Genomic DNA, 21,801 nt, shown 5'->3' with positions numbered 1-21,801 from the left:
GTCTATCTGCAGAATGCTCACCATCAGGGGCGTAACTACCATTAGGCAAGGGGAGGCAGTCGTCTTGGGGCCCCACTGCCTCAAGGGGCCCCCTAGAGGCACATCACATGACTCCCCACCCACCCATGTTGCAACCCCTATGAATTATGTTGAGTCTCTTAGAGACTGGCAGGAGCAGAGAGTAAAAAAACTAGATTCAATGTGAACTAGATATTCACCGTATTCATAATGGGGATGTGAGTGTGAGTGCACAATCTATTGTAAAGTGTGTTTGTGTGTGTGTATCAGCGAGGGGCCCATTTTAAAATCTTGTCTCTGGGCCCCCTCCAACCTCGCTACGCCCCTGCTCACCATTCTGAAGAACCAGAGATGGAACCCACTGAGCCCTTTGGGGACAGGGAGCCAACTTATTTATTTATTATTTTTCTATGTTGAAAAATGGTAAATAAATATCAATTGTCATTGTTGTTCTTAATATTCACATAAGAAAAGAGAGTGATATGAAATTCAGGGATACTTTTTCTCCACAAGCCATGCCTAATAGAAAGGTCATAAAGTTAGTATTGAGGTTGCCACCGCATGCAAGGTTCTCCAGTGAGACAAAGCCACCATGCTGGGTTTAAGGCCTTCTCCTGGACTGTCTCTGATGCAAGCAAGGTCCAGCATTCTGACTTTCTGGGCCCACAACGTTCTCATATTCCAGCAACAGTTTAGGTTTTGGATAAGAAACTGTCTGCATGGGGAGACTCATCAGGTTGAAGTCCTCCTGGGCCAAAATACAAGCCCTTCTCCAGTATGTGGGAAACCTGGGAGGCTACCTTTGGGTCCTCTGGTGTAGAAGTGGAGAATCTGATCCAATCTGCATCTTTCCATACCAGAGACTTCACCTGCAAGAACAGACTTACATCACAACAATTTTCTGGCCATTTTCTGGCAATGCATCACTAGACTCACAGACTTATTTGTCAGGAGTATGTACACATAAATCACAAGCTGCTGTTAGGTAACTCAGGCTTCATTGGAACCCCTCCGCTCTGTTCCCCTTCAGCTCCTTTTGTTCAAGGTCCTCTTCATGGTTGCAAATACCAATTCCCGCAGAGAGTTCAGTGCCTTGTCAGGCAGACAAGATCTTGCATTTTTCAACAGGACGTTGTCGTACTCCAACTCAATCCAGCCCTTATCCCTCAGGTCAACACCACCTTCCACTGGCCCCAGGACGTAGTCCCTTCCTCCTTATCCCCTTCACCATCCCATCCTGAAAAAAACAATCTGGCATTCCCTGGATGTCCACCAGGCTCTCCGAATTTAAATTAAACGTACTAAACATGACTGATCCACTTAACGCCTATTCATATCCTTCATCCCTCTTCCTTAGGGAACAAGGTCTCCTGATCACTTTAGCCAAGCGGATTACGGCTGCCATCTCTCTATCCAATGTATTTCTTCATCTCCCCACCCTAGGAGCGTTATTGCACACTATTCCAGAAGCATGTGCAAGTCAGAGAACTCTCTGCTCATATACCCTTGCCGAGTCATAGGTCAACCGATGACCTGAGTCCAGTTGAGATTATTTCTTCTTCTTGCTATGATTATTTTTTCTTCTTCCTCCTTCTTGTGGTTATTGCTCAAGAAATATTAATGGTAACAGTGCCAATAACTTAATGCTAGATTGACTGATAACTATTTTCACAAGTGTTGCTATTTTGACAAGCGAAAAATAGTGTAGATGTCTTTTGAGAACTTGTGAATATGACTAATATGGCATGCAATGTAATGTCTATTTTTAGTGCACATGGTAAGATCTATAAAAATGGCTGAATGATCTGATGGGCAACTTCTTTCCTTTTCATGTGAACAGATGTGGCTTCAGAGATGTGCATATTATAAGGTGCCAATCACTATTTCAGCCATAAAGGAGCACCATGGCCAGGCTCTCCTCACTTAATGTCATAGTTTTCCCCACACTAATTAGTTATTGGACGGCATGGTGTATCTGAAAGTGCAAAATACTACCATCTGAACATGCCTAATGTGAGTTAGTATATCATTGTACAGATGTAGAACACTAAAAGTGCATAAGTACCTCTTGTGAATGCAAGTTATCACTCTTATGGTCCCACATGGGATAGATTAATTAATTGAGGGTCAGCATTTTATAGTGGTTAGAATGTTGGACTAGGACCAGAGAGACCTGAGTTCATTTATGAAATGCACGGGATGACTCTGGGCCAGTCACTTATCTCTCAGCCTAGCCTACCTCAAAGGGTTGTTTTGAGGATAAACATGACCATGTACATCACTCTGGGCTTCTTGGAAGAGAGCAGGATATATATGTCAAAGTGTTTGTGTGTGTGTGTGTGTGTGTCTACATATATAGATAAGCTGAATTACCTTCCCTATCTCTTTGGAAAGAAAGAGGGAGTTTATTTTTATGTTGTCACAGTTGTAGAACTTTAGAATTAATATATACCGGTTCTGAGATTTCCAGTTCTTTCTCTAAACCATTTAGCGGCAAGGAGCCAAAACCTACAGACAAAAGGCTCTAGATAATAAAATGCTTAACCACGTAGACAATTGTGTGTGCCTAAACAGGACCACGTGTGTAAAATTCCTAACCTGTGTTTGCGTCGCACTGCCAAAAAAGAGGAACATTTATAACTATTCCTTTATTTAGAGGTATTCTTAAACCACAAGGAATTCTCCCAGGAACTATAAGATTTGGGTATATATTATTCAGAATTCTAGACTGTTTTCAGTTTAGTTCAAATGCTGTACATTTCCTTTCATTAGCTATCTATATTTCACTCATTTGAAGGAAACGTATAACTTGTATAACTTTAGCCACTGAACAATACCTGGATTATTCATCTCATCTATTATGGTTTAAGAAAACATGAACATGCATACCCCAGGATAATAGGAAGCTCAATTTAGTAACTCACTACCTTAATGTAATGACCCTTTTCCTCTGAGAGCTGCTTTTGAATCCAACCCAAACTAAGGCAAAGGAAACTCATTTTGACTGTAATGGCTACAGACATAATGAGATTAGGCTGACAGAATCCCGTGCCTTTCTTTGTTTTGTTTTTACAGCCGAATATGTCCAGTTCGAAACACTCACCCTCTACTTGGAAATGTAAAATAGTGAGGCCATCTTGTACTTGATATTGTCTCATTTTTCCCATGTACAGGCTAGCTTTTATAACAAAAGGTACTGCACAGCTTGGGACTTCTGATTATAGCAGGCAAAGTTATTTCCTAGCTTAGTAAGACTAAATAAGCACTTTAGCAAACCACACATACTAAAGTGCTCTTGTGGAGCTCATTTGCCAGAGACCATCATCCTCTTCATTTCCTGACCTTGACATATGCTTAGTTAATTCATTCATGTTGTGTATATTTCACACACGCACACTCTAGGAAGCCAGGCAAGGTTGACTGGCAGGTGGCAGGTCTTTCCACTGGTAAGAGCAATCCAAAGGATCCAAATGAGCTATGAATGCCTCCACACCAGCAGTTTATAGTAGCTTTAAGCCATTTGTCCTTATAACCATTGTAATACCCACACTTAGACAGCTGAATAGTACCTAATGGTGCGATTAAGTGTGAAATCCAAGTTTGACTGGTGGACATCCAGACTAGCACTGCAGTATGCAAGGATGTTGGTCTAGCTAGTTCCGCTAAGTTGGGAGCTGGCATTCCAGCTTAGTGTTGTGCTGGTGCAACAGGGGGCACCTGTACCACCTGCAGTAAAACCCTTTCCTCTGACCATATATGTTGCAGGGAATAACGCAAAGCTACCCACTATCCTTGATGTGCAAGCACGATGCTTGCGCAAGCAGGCCAAGAGACTGGGCAACTTTGAGCCCCCACTCAGCAATGTGGCCTGCTTGGACATGTGCATCTTTGTTTGTTGAACGAATGCAGCATTGCGTCAGCCAGCTATGGTGCAAGCAACTCCGGCAATTTTAACTTTCCAATTTCAGTGTATGCAAAATGTCTTTGAACACCAGGTTGTCCAGAATGAGGATTGATTCACATCATGGCATGCACATTCATTCCTTGACAACGGTGGCATCAAGTGATAATGTGCATGTACGACTGGGCCATCACAGATCAAATACTAAAGAGAAAGGTTTTGTATTGGTCCAGTTGAGATGTAATGACAAATCATTGTTATGACAAGAACAAGCCTACACAAGCTTGGGTGCTCACACTGCTGCTCTTTTAAACATGCAAGGAGATCACCATCACCCTCTGCTTTTGATTTTGAATAATCATAGTTCCCCATTATATTCAGACTCAGAGAACTGTGGTTTGTTCTAACTGTGATCAATTTCAAACCATATTATCATCAAGCAACATTTCTTTTGGATACATTAATTAAGTGTACACTGAAATCAAGCCGTGCCTATTCATACAGAAAAGCCTGGTCTAAGGATAGAATCATAAAATTTTAGAGCTGGAAGAGATCTTATAGACTAGTCCAACTCCCTGCTCAGTGCATGACAGTACTCTGGGTTGGAAAGCAGGAACGTGGAGAACAGCAACTGTGGAGACAGTTTTGGCACTGGCAAAGAAAGAAAGAGATTGTAGGGTTCTGATGAATAACCCAATGGAACTGTCAGTTCAGTGCGGGGTAGTGGTGAAAAGGGGGATATTTGAAAAGGGACTGAAGTAGTGATCTCAGAAAAATCTGCTGAGTGAGGCTTGCCACATTCCTAAAATTTAAATAGGTTGCATTCAGATGTAATGGTTAACTGGAGCCAAACGTGGCCAAGGTTTTGAACGCCAGTTGCAGGAGAGGGAAACCACTCCCTGTTACTCTACTTCCAAGGCCGATCCAAGACACCGCCATGGCCAGACTGTGGGCAAAGTATCACCACGTCATCAGGGCGGCCACAATTGGCCATGATCTCAAAGGGGGCATGCTGAGCATGATTGTGCATTTTCAGAGTGCTCCACCCACCCTTGGCAGGAAAAGGACATTTAAACCCCTTTCAATTAGGAATGTGCACAGAACCGCACAGGGGAGGCTCGAAGATGGCGGGGGTGCTGTTTAAGAGTAAGGGAGGGTGCACTTACCCCCCGGCTGCTTTCCCCCTGCCGGTGTCCATTTCTTTCAAAGCCCTTCATGGCGGCAGTGTACCTCCCTGCTGCCCTGTTGTCCGGATATTTGTGTGTTTTTTTAAACATATTTTAATACCGCCCCAAACTTATGTCTCTGGGAGGTCTACAACAAAAACAGAAAAGTTAATATGTTCGTTAAAACAGATAAATGACAACAAAAAGTTAAAACATTACAACAATTTAAAAGCTTAAAACAATATTTTAAAACGAAGTTAAAATGGTATTTAATTAAAAGCCTGGGCGAACAAATGTGTCTTTAAAGATTTTTTTTTTTAATTGTCAGAGATGGGGAAGCTCTTATTTCAGCAGGGAGTGCGTTCCAAAGCATCAGGGCACCAACTGAGAAGGCCCAATCCCGAGTAACCACCAGACGAGCTGGTGGCAACTGCAGACAGACCTCTCCTGATGATCTCAATAGGCGGTGGGGTTCATGATGAAGAAGATGTTCTCTTAAATACCCAGGGCCCAAGTCATTTAGGGCTTTATAGGTTATAACCAGCACCTTGTGTTTTGCCCGGAAACTTATCAGCAACTAATGTAGCTCTTTCAATACAGGAGTAATAAGGTCTCTCCGAGATGACCCGGAGACCAACCTGGCTTCCGCATTCTGCACCAAATCTCCTGATGATCACTCCCAGTGGTTTCATGTAGATATTAAACAACATCGGAGACAATATAGAGCCCTGAGGGACGCCATATGAAAGTTCAGATTTCGAAGAACAACAGTCTCCATGGGACACCATCTGGAACCTGCCTGAAAGGTAGGAGCGGAACAACCGCAAAAGCAGTGCCCCCCACTCCCAACCTTCTCAGACGCTCCAGAAGGATACTATGGTTGATAGTATCTAAAGCCGCTGAGAGGTCCAAAAGGACTAACAGAGTCACACTTCCTCTGTCAATTCTCAATTGGAGATCATCCATTAGGCCCACCAAGGGAGTCCACCCCATAGCCAGCCCGAAAGCCAGTTTGAAATGGGTCAAGATAATCAGTTTCCTCCAAGACTGTCTGGAGCTGGGAGGCCACGACCCTCTCAATTAGCTTGCCCAACCATGGAAGGTTGGAGACAGGCCTGTAGTTACCAAACTCTGAGGGATCCAACGCACACTTCTTTAGAAGTAGTCTAATAAATGCCTCCTTAAAACAAGGAGGCATCCTTCCCTCCGTCAGAGAAGCATTTATGATCTCTACCAGGCCTTCTTCAACAACCCCCCTGCTAGTTATTATAAGCCATGTCGGGCAAGGATCAAGAGAACAGGTAGTAGGCTGCACCACTCCAAGCAGCTTGTCCACGTCCTCAGGAGTCACAAACTGGAACTGATCCAACCTCACCCCACAAGAGGAGTTGCTGGACACCTCCACATCAGACACTGAAGTAATTGCGGAGACTGAGTCTATTCGACCCAAATACGAGAGATTTCCCTCACAAAGAATTCATTAAACATGTCATAGTGGGTAATCGATGGTTCCAGATTCTGATTCAAAGGAGGAGGGGCACACAGTAGCCCTCTCACAACCTTGAACAACTCCGCCGGATGTGAACTTGCAGATGCAATACAGGCAGAAAAGATTCTCTTTGCCACACGTCTTGCCTGAGCATAGATCTTCAAATGTATTCTGTTGCAATCTGTCAGTTTCGAGTCGAGTCTTTCTCCACTTGCGCTTCAGTCATCTAGTTCTTCCGTATACCAAGAGGCCAGTTTCAAAGCCGGTCAGAGAGGACGCTTAGGAGCAATTGTGTCTACTGCCCTGATGTGTTTGGTGTTCCAGTTCTCCACCAGAGCATCAACAGGATCGCTGGCAGAGCCAACATTAAACCCCTCCAAGGCTTCTTGGAATCCTATTAGATTGAATAATCTTCTTGGGTGGACCATCCTAATAGGCCCTTCAGCCCTGTGAAGGTGGGAAGTGATTGTGAGTCCAACCTTAACCAGATGGTGGTCCGTCCATGACAATGGGGAAATCTCAGGAGTCCCCACCCACGGAATACCACCCTGATCAGAGTGAAAGACCAAATCTTGCCAGTGTGGCAATTGCCAGTGTGGCAATATGAGTTGGTCCTGAGACCACTTGGGATAGGCCCACAGTCGCCATGGTCACTATGAATTCCTGAGTCACCTGGACAAATTGCTCCCAAAATAAACATTGAAGTCCCCCAGCACCACAAGCCTGGGGGACTCAAACACCAAGCCCGAGACCAAGACCGTCAGCTCAGTTAGGGACTCTATTGAGCAGTGGGTCGATCGGTACACCAGCAGAAGTCCCAATCTATCCCTGGTCCCCAAACTTAGATACACACATTCAATATGGTTGGACACCTCAACAGGGATCCTGGTAAGGGAGATGTTGTTCTTATAGACCACAGCCACTCCACCTCCCTGCCTGTGGTCTCTCACCCACTCCTCAACAGAGTACCTGGAAGGAAGAAGCTGGAACCAAACTGGGCCACCGGCCTCCCTCGACCAGCTTTCCGTAATACAAACCAGGTCCGCTCCTGAATCCAGAATGAAATCACGAATGGTTTCTGATTTGTTCTGGACTGACCTGGCATTACAAAGGAGCAAGGTGAGGTTCCAAGGGTGGTTGGCCCTGCTCCCCTAGGTCAAAGAGCTGACAAGGCAGCCAGAAGGGGGAACAGCTATTAGATTTCTGATCCCACTTCCCCTGTAATGACCCACTGACCTGCCAACATTACTTCTTCTGTTCCCCACCACCACTGGAATTGCTACCCCATAACCAGTGGATATGACCCCTGTTTCCTCATCTCCAGCCGAACCCAGACACATTATAAAAGAATCTCACCCAGGTCTCAAGTAAAAACACAAGTCAAACTATTAACCCCCCCCGCCACACACACACGTGTGGGTACTTGGGCCAGGAAACCTGGCCCTTGCCCTCGCTGTCCCCCGAATGGGCTCTCCCAAAGGGGTGCTACCCTTTGGTGTCACCCCTTCAGTGGTGACCTCGCCAGTGGTGGGCCCGCTGCCACTGGCAGCACCTTATATAGCCCTGAGCAGGCAGCTCTAGGCAGATGAAATCCAGGAAACTGCCAAGTCGCAGCCCCTGGGCCCCAGTCCTGCAAAGGCTCACCTCAGCACAGCAGCCAGTCCTGGGGGGGCAGATAACAAACAGGGAGGCAGACGGAGAAGCAAACAGGCAGGCACCTTCACCCTGGGGTCTGCCTAGGAGCAGATGTTGTCCCTCCTCTTCTCTCTCCTGCAGGCTTCTGGGGGACCTGCAGAGACTTCCGGTCATATTCGGGCAACGGGGCAGCAGAGAGGTACACTGCTGCCCCAATGGACTTTGAAAAAAATGGATGCCGGTGGGGGGAAAGGGGCGGGAGGTGTAAGTGCACTCTCCCCCGCTCTTACAGTTAGATACTGTAATGGCGGAACCGTCGGTTCTGTGCGCATCCCTACTTTTAATGCCCTGCAATGCCAGCACTTTGTCTGCCAGTGATGACACCACTGCTAACCCTCAAGTAGCCCCTCACCTTGGAAGCAGCACACGAGCATGGATTTTCTTATAGTTTTGGGGTTGGCTTCTGTTTTCATTACAGGAGGGGAGGGGATATGCTAATATGGGATACGCAGATGGGAGAGTGTGAAGGATACGAGGGTGTGTGTCTTTCCCACCAAAACTAGGGAAGATGTTGCAGGGGATTACCCCAGCAAAGCAATCAATGCAGACCCATTCAAAATCCACTGTCTGGCAGCTTGCTGCCAAAGTGGACTAGGCCTCTCATGAGAGGATCAGTCTACTGGGAATATGGCTGTGCCATGCTGTGCCCATAGAAGTGTAATTCCCAATCATTGACTGCTCGCAGCTCCATACCTACATAGCTTATAGGAGAAGGAGCGGCTGGTTTTCCTAGAGGCTGCCTGTGAGAAGCACCGAAAGCATGAAAAAGCCACATCTTCGGTGGGTCTGCACCACTGCCTCTATGATTGCAGTTTGAAAATCTGTGTGAGAGAGTTGGGCATAACATTTTAGTGACAAAACCTCAAGTCTCAGCAGCAAACCTTAGAGATAACTGAAGGTTCAAAATTGGAGTTTGGCGAGGCAAAGTAGAGCTCGCTTTTGGCCTGTAACCACAGTTTTGTGTTTCTGGGCACAATGGAGTTACAACCTCAGCCATGTTCAACTTTGGTTATCCGTTATGTCTAAATGCAGCCATAGTATTTGTGTTATACTGAGTTAGAACATTGGTTCATCTAGCTCTATATTGTCTACCCGGACTTTCCAGAGTTTCTGGAAAGGGATGTTTTTCTCCCTTTCTCTCCAGAGTTTCAGAGAAGGATCTTATCCAAGTCCTACCTGGAAATACCAGGAACTGAACCTGAAACCTTCTGTGTGCAAAGCAGATGCGCTTCCACTGAGCTGTGGTCTGATTCCCACCCCTAAACTTCTCTAGGGGAAGTTTCAGCCTTCAACCATCTTCCATCTCCTGTTGAAGGAGTCTGCTGTACTTCTACCCTAATGTGTGTGCACATATTCAGTGCTAATATTGAAGCTCTTCTCATGATCAGTGAGAAGAGCTTTGGGGCCAACTTCAGGGAGAATGGGCTCAGCCCGCTCTCCCCACAGACGAGCAGCCATTCGTAGCTGGGGGGCCAGAATGGCCACCCACACAACTGCCAGCTCTGTCACAGAACCAGCAGGGACAGCGGGGATCAGGGGCCGCATCCCCCCCGGAAGTTCCAGGATCCCCCGCGCAAGTGCGCGGGGCATTCTGGAGAGACCCCCAAGCCTGGGAGGCTGCTTGTAGGCTCCCAGTCAGGGGTCTGCTCATGTGTCACCACACGCCGTGGCAACACGGTGTTAATAGTTAACAGAGTGCTCGCTCCGTTAGCCTCATCTTAGGGGAGGGGTAGTTAGGCGGGCTAGCCACCTTCCCATGATCCCTGGAAAGCGGATTAAGCTCCCTTAGCCCACTTTCCAGTGATTGTGAGAATAGCTTCATTTAGTATTTAGGCTGTGGCCTTAACCACATTTACTTGGTCACAAATGGATATGTCGAAGACTTGATTTCAGGCAATGACATTTAGTAAAAGTCAAAGTAAAACTACTTGGCAACTTAAGAAATCTCAAATGTAAGCAATCTCAAATGTTCTTCATCCCTCTGTTACACATGGACCAATCTATTCTGATTTACAGAGGCTCATAATAAATCACTGTTCTTCACCCCAGTTAAACATTGAAACACTCTTTGATGTTAGGTAGATACTGGGGCTATTCTCACGATTAGCAAAAATGGGGCTAGGAAAGCCTAGCCCCATTTTTGCTAATTGTGAGAACCACCGGGCTCGGCTGCGAGCCTGGTGGTTCTTGAGCAGGTAACCCGCTCCTGTAGCCCTTCCCATAGCCCTGGTTTGCAGAGCGAGCGCTCTGCAAACATGGGCTATCTGATCATGAGTAGTTGCGGCACGTCCCCACGCAGTGGCTACTTGCGAGTAGACCCCCGGAGGGGAGGCGAAAAGCTGCCTCACGGCTCTGGGGGTCTCCCCAGTATGCCCTGTGCACTTGTGCAGGGCATACTGGGGCTTATGGGGGCTGCGTGGCCCCCACTCCTCCCAGCCCCCACCAGCTTCATCACAGTGCAGGCAATCGTGTGGGCTGCCGTTCCGGCCACCCATGGCTCCCTCTCCACTCGTGAGGGATCTCCGCTCATGAGAGGAGAGGGCTCCCTCTCCGCTTAGCCCACTCTCCCCGCTCACCCTGCAAAACCAGGTCTCATGGATCATGAGACCCGGCTCACTGTTTACTTTGCCTCCCCTTTGAGATAACTGTTAAAAAATTATTTCCAACCTTCCCCAGATGTCTCCAAAATTCACATCCTTTTCTTCATTTTGTTATGCAAGGAAATGCTATGTATCTTCTGAACTCTATCATACTATTATAGCAGATGTAATAGCATCTGAAACATCCAATGTGAATATAGTAGGTCTTCCAGTGGGTAATGGCCTGGACTAAGTGTAAGATTCAGTTTCTCTTTATTTCTATGCTACTGATATAATAATGGTAATGACATAATAAAAACAGGCCTGGTCACTGTGATGACTTGCATCACAGTCAGGCCACCTATCCCTATTTCTTTATTTTAAATAGGGATAGATAGATGTTGAGGAGGAGAACTGGTCTTGTGATAGGAAGAATGACTTGTCCCAATTGCTAAGCAGTATCCACCCTGGTTTGCATTTGAATGGGAGACGACATATGACCACTGTATGATATTCCCCTTAGGGGATGGGGCCACTTAGGGAAGAGCATCTGCATGCAGAAGCTTTCAAGTTCCCTCCCTGGCATGGCATCTGCAAGATAGGGCTGAGAGAGACTCCTGATTGTAATCTTGGAGAAGCTGCTTCTAGTTTGTGTAGACAGTACTGAACTAGATTGACCAGTGGTCTGAATTGGTATATGGCAGCTTCCTATGTTCCTATGAATGAATCCTAAAGAATGTGTTTCAGAGGAGCCTAACATTGATCCAAATTCTTCCCCCAAAAGGCAGGAAGAGATCAAGACAATATTGCCAAGACAATATGAACTGGCTGGCAGAAGATCTCCAACTGCTCCCTTCCAGGCCCTCCTACTCTTTCCTTACCAGCAGGGGTGGCACAGCTGGAGAAACAGCAGGAGCAGAGTCATATGGGGAGAAGGCAAGGTATTTACCCCCTTTATCCAGAGTGTGCCAGGAGAAAAATGTTGCTCCATTATTGTTGTTTGGTGGTTAATGTTCTAAAAAGCACCAGAGCTTTTAAGGGGTGATGGCCCATGAGATGTGGAATCTACATGGCAGTAGACCTTGGGAATACCCCAATAGAGCAGTGTGTGGGGGGGGGACCCTTCTAACCAACCACTTTCCTCCTGGTACACTTTGGGAAGGAAGAGGAAAGAGGCCTCTCTCCTCCCTATATGGTGCCATAATTGCTGCTTCTCCCACTAACCTCACTGTTGCCAAGACCAGTAAAGAAAGGAGGGAGCTGATTGGCAGGTTGACAGGGACAAGGCAGTGAACATTTCTGACCTTTCTGAGCTCAGAAGTATTCTCAGGGCTCTAAAAAGCCATCCCTCTTTTAAGGAGAGCTTGTCCAAGCTCAAATAATTTTTTTCTGCTCAGAACTCACAAAACTTTGCCAATACCTGAAGTTTTGTTTTGTTTTGATCTTGCACATTTGCACTCCCTAACGTGCTTCAAAGGACTTCAGTGCAGTTACATGAGTCTTCTCATTTTGTCTTCACACAGCCCTATGAGAGAGGTGACTTGGCCAAGGTTGCTCAGTGAGGTACTAGACTGAAAGGCAAGCTATATAGCACACACATGGGAAGCTGCTCTGATTTTTTTATTGAATGAAAAGCAGCCTCAGGAGCCTGTGATCAGGAGTGGGAAAGCAGCTGTATGTTAGATATGTGCAAACAGGTTTGGGGGTCTGGCGTTCCGACGGTTTGGTCCAGTGGTTTGGGGGTTCAGGGTCAAACTGAACCCCCCCCCCCGGTTCCGTCTGGACCTGAACCAAACCCCTGCGCAAGTTCGTGACTTTAAAAAAAAATTCTTTAAAAATTACCTTCAGGCCCTTCAGGGGGGCTTCTTGTGGGCCGCAGGTGAGGGGGGTTCCACGAGGGTTCCCCTCCCCCCACCGGCCTCTCAAATCACTGCCACAGCCCATCTGGACCCTCTTTTTTGGCACATTTGGGCCTCACTAGATCATCATGGTGGACATTTTGGAGCATGCACAAATGGCTGCTGTGAGGCCTGGCATGGCCCTGGGCCTCGCAGAGACCATTTGCGCATGTGCAGCAGCCATTTTTAATTTTTTTTTTTAAGTGGCTGCTAAAAGCAAAATGGCCACTGTGCATGCGCAAATGGTGTCTGCGAGGCCCTGGGCGGTGTACACAGTACACTGATCTCCGACATGAGCTTCAAAAATCAAGACAGAAATCCAAGGCCAAACAACAAGTCATGAGTTGTACACAAAGGCTTCCTTCCTCCAGAGGAAGAAAATCTTAGGCTACAACTGCAATAAATGCAGGCATTTCCTCCAATAGCAATCTGTTACCTGAATATTCTAGCAATGTCACTGTTGCTTTGGTCAAGGTTTTGTCCACGTGCACTAGAAATATCCTTTAAAAAAACAACATGAGGGTGTTCTTTAGAATTCTTGTAATCACAATCAAACATGACAATTGGTGTAGGAAATATCTCATTTCTGTGTCATGTACTTGTGTTTATATTATTTATCATCTTTCTCAGTAAAAGATAAGATAAACAAACAAATCCGAGTATTAACTCCACAGCAACAACCTATCTAAGAACTGAAAGCTTGCTTAATGTCTTTGCAGGAAGGACCTGAAGCAATTATTTGTCCAGCCTGCTGATCCATGAAAGAAACGGAGGGGGTTGCTCAGTCTCAAAAGCCTCCAGGAAAGACATAAAGCTTATTATTCATAGGTGCAACTTGAACATGTCGTGAATCTCCTCCACTTCCTTCCATTCTCCTTTCTGATCAGCTGTGATCAGTGCTACATTATTAGTGCTGCACCACAGACACCCTGAACAATGCTGTTAAATCATTCACTGGGTGGCACCCAAGAGCCAGCTGAGAGATGTATTGAATTGCAGACACTCTCTAATACACACATTTAAACAATTTCCTCCGTCTTCAGTAAAATTATGCTAATATTTTAGTTAGGTTTCCTTAAGTCTGGAACTCAAATTAAGTCTGTCTGTTTCATTTTTATGATAGCACTTGAAATCACTTGCAGACAAGGGGCTGTTGGATCATGAGATTTATGGTAGCAGTGCTACAAAGGTGAAACACATCCCGAGGAAGAGGAAAGCAATATGTAGAGCCAGTGTTTTTACTGCAGTAAACTTTATGGCAGTATTAAGGGAATAGTTACAAATCAGTTTGATGGTGTTGATTTCATTGAGAACGAGCATATTTACACTTGCAAGCTTTCTCTTAATAATATCCAGTGTGTTTTGCACAATGGGGTTAGTGAAGGTGGATTCAAAGCATTTTTCAAGGGTGACAAAATCTGTTATTTCTTCTCCCACCTCTCACCCATCCTTCTGCTTTACAAAAATGGGTTTGAAATAGTTCCTCAGAGCCTGAATCAGGGTTCAGCTGTTTTACTGAGTCTTTCCGAAGATGGAATCTGTTTTATGTTCATATATTATGGTTAAGGGATCTGTGCTCAGTCCATAACACTGTGCCCATATAACATCCCTGCTAAAGGTAAAGGTAAAGCGTGCTGTCAAGTCAATTTAGACTCCTGGTGCCCACAGAGCCCTGTGGTTTTCTTTTGGTAGAATACAGGAAGAGTTTACCATTGCCTCCTCCCGCACACTATGAGATGATGCCTTTCAGCATCTTCCTATATCGCTGCTGCCTGATATAGTACCAGCAGGAATTTGAACCAGCAACCTTCTACTTGTTAGTCAAGCATTTCCCCACTGCGCCACTTAAGGTAAAGGTTAATGTTAAGAAGCCTGCTAGCTAGGCAAAAAGGCACCTTTGAAAGTAATTATTCTCATATATTTAGCTGGGGGAGAGCAACTGGCCCTATTCAACCATAGCACAGCATCCTTCCAATGGCTTTTGCTGGTGGTGTCTCCCCTGTATTTCTTCTTAGACTGTGAGCCCTTTGGGGACAAGGATCCCACTCCTCCCCTTCCTCTGTAAGTTGCTTTGAAAACATTTTCATCAAAAGCAGCCTATAAATAGTAGTACTCTTTCCTCTTGTAAAGGAAACATCCCCACTAAAGCTGCCCAACAGAATCCCTTACTGAGCTCACAAACTTGGATGCAGAACTTGCATTGGCATCTCCCAGACTTTTGGTGCTGGGGGACTTCAATGTTCGTTTCGGGACCAACTTGTCTGGGACAGCTCAATAGTTCATAGTGGCCATGACAACTATGGGCCTATCCCAAGTGGTGTCTGGACCAACACACGTTGCAGGTCACACGCTTGATTTGTTCTTTTACTCTGATCAGGATGGTGTTCCATGGGTGGGGACTCCTGTGATTTCCCCATTGTCATGGATGGACCACCATCTGGTTAAGGTTAGGCTTACAACCACTTCTCACCTCCGCAGGGGTGAGGGATCTATTAGAATGGCCCACTCGAAGAGGTTATTGGACCCGACAGGATTCCAAAAAGCCTTGGAGGGATTCAATGTTGGCTCTGCCAGTGATCCTGTTGCTGCCCTGGTTGAGAACTGGAACATGCTCACCAGGGCAGTAGACATGATTGCTCCCAAGCAGGCCCCCCCACACCGCTTCAAGCTTTGCCCCGGTATACGGAAGACCTACGGGGACAGAAGTGGCAAGGTAGGTAACTGGAGCTCAAATGGAGAAAGACTTGACTCGAATCCAACAGATTACGACGTAGAGCACATTTAAAAATATATGCTCAGGCAATATGTACAGTATGGCAAAGAAGAGGTTCTTTTCTGCCCGTATTGCTTCTATGAGTCCACATCCAGCAGAGTTGTCCAGGGTTTTGAGGGAACTAATACATGCCCCCACTTCCTTGAATCAGAATTTGGAGCCATCAGTTACCTGCTGTGATGTATTTAATGAATTCTTTGCAGATAAAATCTCTTGTATTAGGGCCAACTTAGATAGAGACTCTACAATTACTGTGATGTCTGAATTTGAGGTGTCCAGCAACTCCCCTTATGTGGTTCGACTGGATCGGTTTCAGTTTGGGACTCCTGAAGATGTGGACAAGCTGCTTGGAGCAATGAGGCCTACCACTTGTTCTCTTGACCCCTGTCCAACATGGCTTGCTCTATCTAGCAGGGAGGATGTTTTAGGAGGCCTGGTAGAAATTAGGGATGTGCACAAATCTATTTTTTTAATTCGATTTGTGCTCAAAACAAATCACCCTTGATTTGTTTTGTATACAAATCTACCCCCTCAAAATTACCCCAGATTCAATTTGTATTTGCTTTGATTTGATCAGGATTTGGACCAAATTTAAACCATCTATCCAATCCATCTGAAATATGGCACAGAGGAGCTGGGCAACAAGTGCTATAACCTATCCAAATTTGGTGCAGATATATTGACAAATGAGCAAAATAGAACATTTCAAAAATGGATTCCTAAGAAGCTACTTTTCACATGTAAGCAAGCTATGTTTGGGCAAACATGATAAATTCCCTACCCCCACATCCTTTTAAATGTGTCCAAAAATGCAGGTCCATAGAAGAGTATGTGTTTTTGTTGTTTTGGGGAAAACATCATTTAGTATTTGTTCCGTTATCAGCCTTTGAAGTTCCAATTATTAATCAAGTCCTGATACATATCACAGCACATGCCAAATGGCCTGACACTTCCCAGAAGCAATCGTTTCTTTTCTCTTTAGCTGTGTGGACCAACTGAGCCACTATAGTAAGCTTAGATGTGTGGCTACATTGACCTTAGTTCAGATCACAGACTCTAACAGGACAGTCCTTTGCATATGTATTAGGGATGTGCACAAATCGATTTTTTGATTCAATTTTTGCCCAAAACAAATCACGCATGATTTGTTTTGTGTTCAAATCTACCCCCCGCATCACGCCAGATTCGATTTGTATTTGCTTCAATTCGATTCAGATCTGGACTGATTCAGTACTCATTTTAATTTTTAGGAATACTGAAATGTTTAGATTCTTTGGTGTCTAATAACTTTTCTTCATAATGAATCCCCATGAGTATTCATTATATGCCTTTGTTTCTTCTGTTCATTTTGACTATCATTGGACCGTGTGAACTGTCAACTGCCTTGTGTCAACTACACACACACACACACACACACACACACACACACACACACTGGGGTACTCAGTTTATTTTTTAGGTATTTTTGAAGTGTTTAGATTCTTTGGTGTCTTCTTTACACACCTTCATTTCTTCTATTCATTTTGACCACACTGCTTTGCAAGTGGGGGTGGGGAATTAGTGGCATCCCATGTTCCAACTGCCCCACAACCCAGAAGCCACTGGGTACTCAGTTTATATTTTAGGAATTTTTGAAGTGTTTAGACTCTTTGGTGTTTAATGAATCCTCATAGGGATTAATTATGAGAAAAGGTTATTAGACACAAAAGAGCCTAAACACTTGAAAAAAATCCTAGAACATAAACTAAGTAGTACCCCACTGCCTTGCGGGTTGGAGTGGGGTGTGGTTGGCACATGTCAGTTGACAGTTGGCACTGTCGAAAAGAGTCAAAATGAATAGAAGAAATGAAGGTGTAAATCTTCATAGGGATTCATTGAGGGAAAGTTATTATACACCAAATAATCCAAACACTTGAAAAATAGTAACCACACATTTTGCTCCATATCTCAACTTTTACAAGGGCTAGAACTTAGCTTTTGTTTTTAAATGGAATCTGGGAATCTGGGTGTATTAGTAGGAGGGACCTGAATCACAAATTGATTCAAATAAAATCAAGCACAATTTGATTTGTACCCAAATCTAGCCAATGGACTACAGGGGTGATTTGTTTTGTCTCCAAATCACCCAAATCAGCTAGATTTGGGTACAAATTCATTTGTACCTGAATCAATTTGCACATCCCTAGTAGAAATAATAAATGCTTCTTTGAGGGAGGGCAGGATGCCGCCTTGTCATAAGGAGGCAATTATTAGACCTATTCTAAAGAAGCCTGCACTAGATCCCTCTGAGTTGAGCAATTATAGGCCTGTCTCCAACCTCTCATTTTGACTGATTGATTGACTGATTGTTAAATTTATATACTGCCTTTCATTAAAAACAATCCCAAGGCAGTTTACAAAAGTTAAAAAATATATAATAAAAATGACAGTTAAAAGTATTAAGCTAAAAATATGAACAAATACAAACATAAAAACTATACACGGATAAAAACGCACAGAAGCAGCAATAGAACAATCATGTAAAGGCCTGGATAAAAAGCCAAGATTTAATAAGCTTTCTAAAAAATGTGATGGAGTCTGAGGAGCGAATGACCACTGGGACAGCATTCTGAAATCTGGGGGCAGCAACAGAGTCCCACATGCACGAAAACCAAGACTCCCTCATTCTCGGCACCTGGAGCATAGCCCCCTCAGATGACCTCATCAAGTGGTCAGCAACCCTTGGGAGCAGGCAGTCCCTCAGGGATCCCGGGCCCAAACCGTTAAGAGCTTTAAAGGTCAAAACCAGCACCTTGAATTGGACCCGAAAACACACTGGTCACCGGTGCAGCTCTTTCAAAATAGGTGTGATATGATCACACAGGGCAGCTCCAGACAGAACCCTAGCCGCCGCATTTTGCACAAGCTGCAGTTTCTGGATATTCTTCAAGGGCAGGCCCTCGTAGAGCTCATTACAGTAATCCAGCTGTGACATGACTAAGGCATGGGTAACTGTGGCCAGATCTGCCTTCTCAAGAAAGGGACGCAGCTGGCGCATTAGCTGAAGCCATGCAAAGGCACCCCTGGCCACCACCTCCACCTGAGCTTCCAAAAGCAGAGCCGGGTTCAGTAATATCCCTAAGCTGCGTACTTGCTCCTTCAAGGGGAGTGCAACCCCATCTAGAACAGGTAGAATCATCTCATCCCGACTGGCTCTCCTACTGACCAATATTACCTCCATATGTCTGGATTCAGTCTCCATGGTTGGGTAAGGTAATTGAGAGGGTGATGGCCTCTCAGCTCCGGACAGTCTTGGAGGAAACTGATTATCTAGACCAATTCCAATCTAACTTTCAGGCAGGCTACGGGCCAGGGTGGAGACTGCCTTGGTCAGCCTGATGGACGATTTCCAATTGGGAATTGACAGAGGAAGTGTGATTCTGTTGGTCCTTTTGGATCTCTCTGTGGCTTTCGATACTATAAATCATAGTATCCTTCTGGAATATCTGAGAGTGCTGGGGGTGGGAGGTACTGTTTTACAGTGCTTCCGCTCCTACCCCTTAGACATATTCCAGATGGTGTCGATTGGAGATGGTTGCTCTTCAAAATCTGAGCTTATATATGGCTCTATACTGTCTCCAATGCTTTTTAATATCTACATGAAACTGCTGGAAGAGATCATTGGGAGATTTGGTGCAGGATGTTATCAATATGCTGATGACACCCAGATCTATTTCTCCATGTCATCATCATCAGGAGATGGCATAACCTGGAAGCAGTAATGGGCTGTATGAGGGAGAATAAACTCAGACTGAATCCATATAAGACAGAGGTACTTATTGTGCAGGGACAGAACTCCAGAGACTATTTTGATCTGCCTGTTTTATATGGGGTCACACTTCCCCAAAAGGAACAGGTATGCAGTCTGGGAGTACTTCTGGATCCACACCTCTCCCTTGTATCTCAGGTTGAGGCAGTGGCCAGAGGGGCTTTCTACCAGCTTTGGCTGATATGCCAGCTGTGTCCATTTCTTGAGATTAATTACCTCAAAACAGTGGTACATATGCTGGTAACCTCCAGACTTGACTTCTGCAAGGCACTCTATGTGGGGCTGCCTTTGTACATAGTCCAGAAACTTCAGTTGGTACAGAATGCAGTGGCCAGGTTGGTCTCTGGGTCATCTCAGACATACCACATTACTCCTTTGCTGATAGAGCTACACTGGTTACCAATAGGTTTCCGGGCAAAATACAAGATGCTGTTTATAACCTATAAAGCCCTAAATGGCTTGGGCCCTAGGTATTTAAGAGAATGTCTTCTTCATTATGAGCCCCACTGCCCATTGAGGTCTTCTGGAGAGGTCCGTCTCCAGTTGCCGCCAGCTTGCCTGGTGGCCACACAGGAGCAGGCCTTCCTGGGCACTGCTCCAAGATTGTGGAATGCGCTCCCTACTGAAATACAATCCTCCCATCTCTGACAATTTTTAAAAAGCATTTGAAAACCCACCTTTTCACCCAACCTTTTCCAGCTTTTAAAATTGTTTAGGTTTTTAATCTGTGTTAGATTTTAAATTGTTTTAAGTTTTTGTGTATGTTTTAAACTTGTTTTTATGTTATTGTTAACCGCCCAGAGACGGTAGTTTGGGGTGGTGTACAAATCAGATAGATAGATAGATAGATAGATAGATAGATAGATAGATAGATAGATAGATAGATAGCTTCTATTTGTGGTGCTATGGGTGGATTTGAGCAGGCCGAAATTTTTGTTTGGCCCTGAGCCTCATGGGTGGTTTTGGGCAGGTCATGATGTCAAAATCACTACCTTGAGGGGCTGTTATGAGGATAAGAAGGGATAATGCCATACATTGGCTTCATTTATGTATTTGGTTTAAGCATTTGGAGTGGGCTTTCCCCCAAAGATCAAAATGGTTAACATGTAATCCATAAGTCATAACATGAATATAAAACAAAATAGTTTTTTAAAAATTCTACCACCAAAAAATACACACTAAATAACTAGCCCCAAACCCAGATCAGACAATTGCTTGCTTGAAAAGAAAGTTTTACTGCCTCTCTGGAGCTCGTATGAATATGTATTAATTAAATTTTTTTACAGCCATTGGCCAGAAAAGTATGAATATGTAGATCTTCTCACCTCCTCAAAAAGGAGGGTGAAAAGCATAGGAGCCACTACCACAAAGGCTATGCTTCTTTGTTACAAATAACTGCTACTGCATTTAGTTGCCACAAGGAAGACACCTTGAGCAATGATAATTCACCTGACCCCACTTATATAGCAAAATGTGATCTTTTGAGTATGTTGGTCCCAGGCTATGAAGGACTTTAAATGTTAAAATCAGCACCTTGAATTGCACCTGGAAGCAAATAGGTAACTAGTGTAATTGGCACATAACTGGCATCCAGTTGCATTCTGTCCCAGTCAAAGGTTCCATGGTCTTCAAGGACAGTCCCATATAGAGTGCATAACAGCAGTCAAGCCTGGGATCTACAGAAGGGTGGATCAGATCAGCACAGCAAACTCCATACTGTCTAGAAGGAGGGAAGAGCCTCTAAGGGCCAAGCTAAAAGGGCCTCATACCCAAGCTGAGGAGTTGTGCACGCCCCTGTCTTCTGCTCATAGGTGAGATAAAAACAAGGAGCCATGCAGCCTAACCCAAGCTAGGGAAGCCCAGGATCGGGCCTGATCCCAGTGGGGCAGTGCCGCCTAGCCCCGCTTTGTAGCCCAAGAGTTAGCCAAGGTGAAGGGAGCAAGCAGTCCCTTAACCTGGGCTTCAAGATCGTGTGTTTGATGGGGCTATTTTAGCCCCAGCAGACACAGAGATGGGTGCCAAGAGTGCCTGTCTCCTCGGGGAACCCCCCCAATGCATCACATGTGTCACGTGGTGCAATATGGATTCTCTGGAGGCCAGGACGCATTATCCCGGCCTCTGGAGCTCTGCACTGAAGGCACACAGCACACAACATCTGGGAGTGTGGTCCGTGCTCCCTGCAACTTGGAACTGGTTGTCTGAGGGGAAGGTGAGTTTAAAAAGCCATTTCTCCCGCCTGCCGCTCCACCCACCTGGTCATGTAAATTACCTCAAGGTTGGTGGTGCCAGCAGTTATTGAGGCACTACACACAATCAATGTGTAGAGCCTCACGGGGCTATGCGGGGAGAGTGGGCTTAGCCCGCTTTCCCCGCACACGAGCAGTCACCCTTTGCTGGGTGGCCAGATCAGCTGCCCCAACAAGCGGTGGTTTTGGTTGGGGTGCTCCTGCTCTCCCTTGAGAGCTCCGGAGGTT

At 45.3% G+C, this 21,801-nt stretch overlaps 1 long non-coding RNA gene across 1 annotated transcript in view; it reads right to left on the bottom strand.

Moving 5' to 3' along the window:
• Positions 1–384: 384 nt before the first annotated feature.
• LOC128325391 (uncharacterized) overlaps positions 385–21,801 on the bottom strand; it is a 40,429-nt gene continuing 19,012 nt past the window's right edge. The window contains exons 2-3 of the long non-coding RNA XR_008307419.1: positions 5,086–5,233; positions 385–887 (exon numbers count right to left, since the gene is read on the bottom strand). This is a non-coding gene — a long non-coding RNA (uncharacterized LOC128325391). The remainder of the gene's footprint in view (positions 888–5,085; positions 5,234–21,801) is intronic.

Source organism: Hemicordylus capensis, chromosome 4, assembly GCF_027244095.1.
Source record: "Hemicordylus capensis ecotype Gifberg chromosome 4, rHemCap1.1.pri, whole genome shotgun sequence".
Lineage (NCBI taxonomy): Eukaryota > Metazoa > Chordata > Lepidosauria > Squamata > Cordylidae > Hemicordylus > Hemicordylus capensis.
The sequence above is the reverse complement of the archived record's forward strand: the minus strand, read 5'-3'. Positions and strand labels throughout refer to the sequence as shown.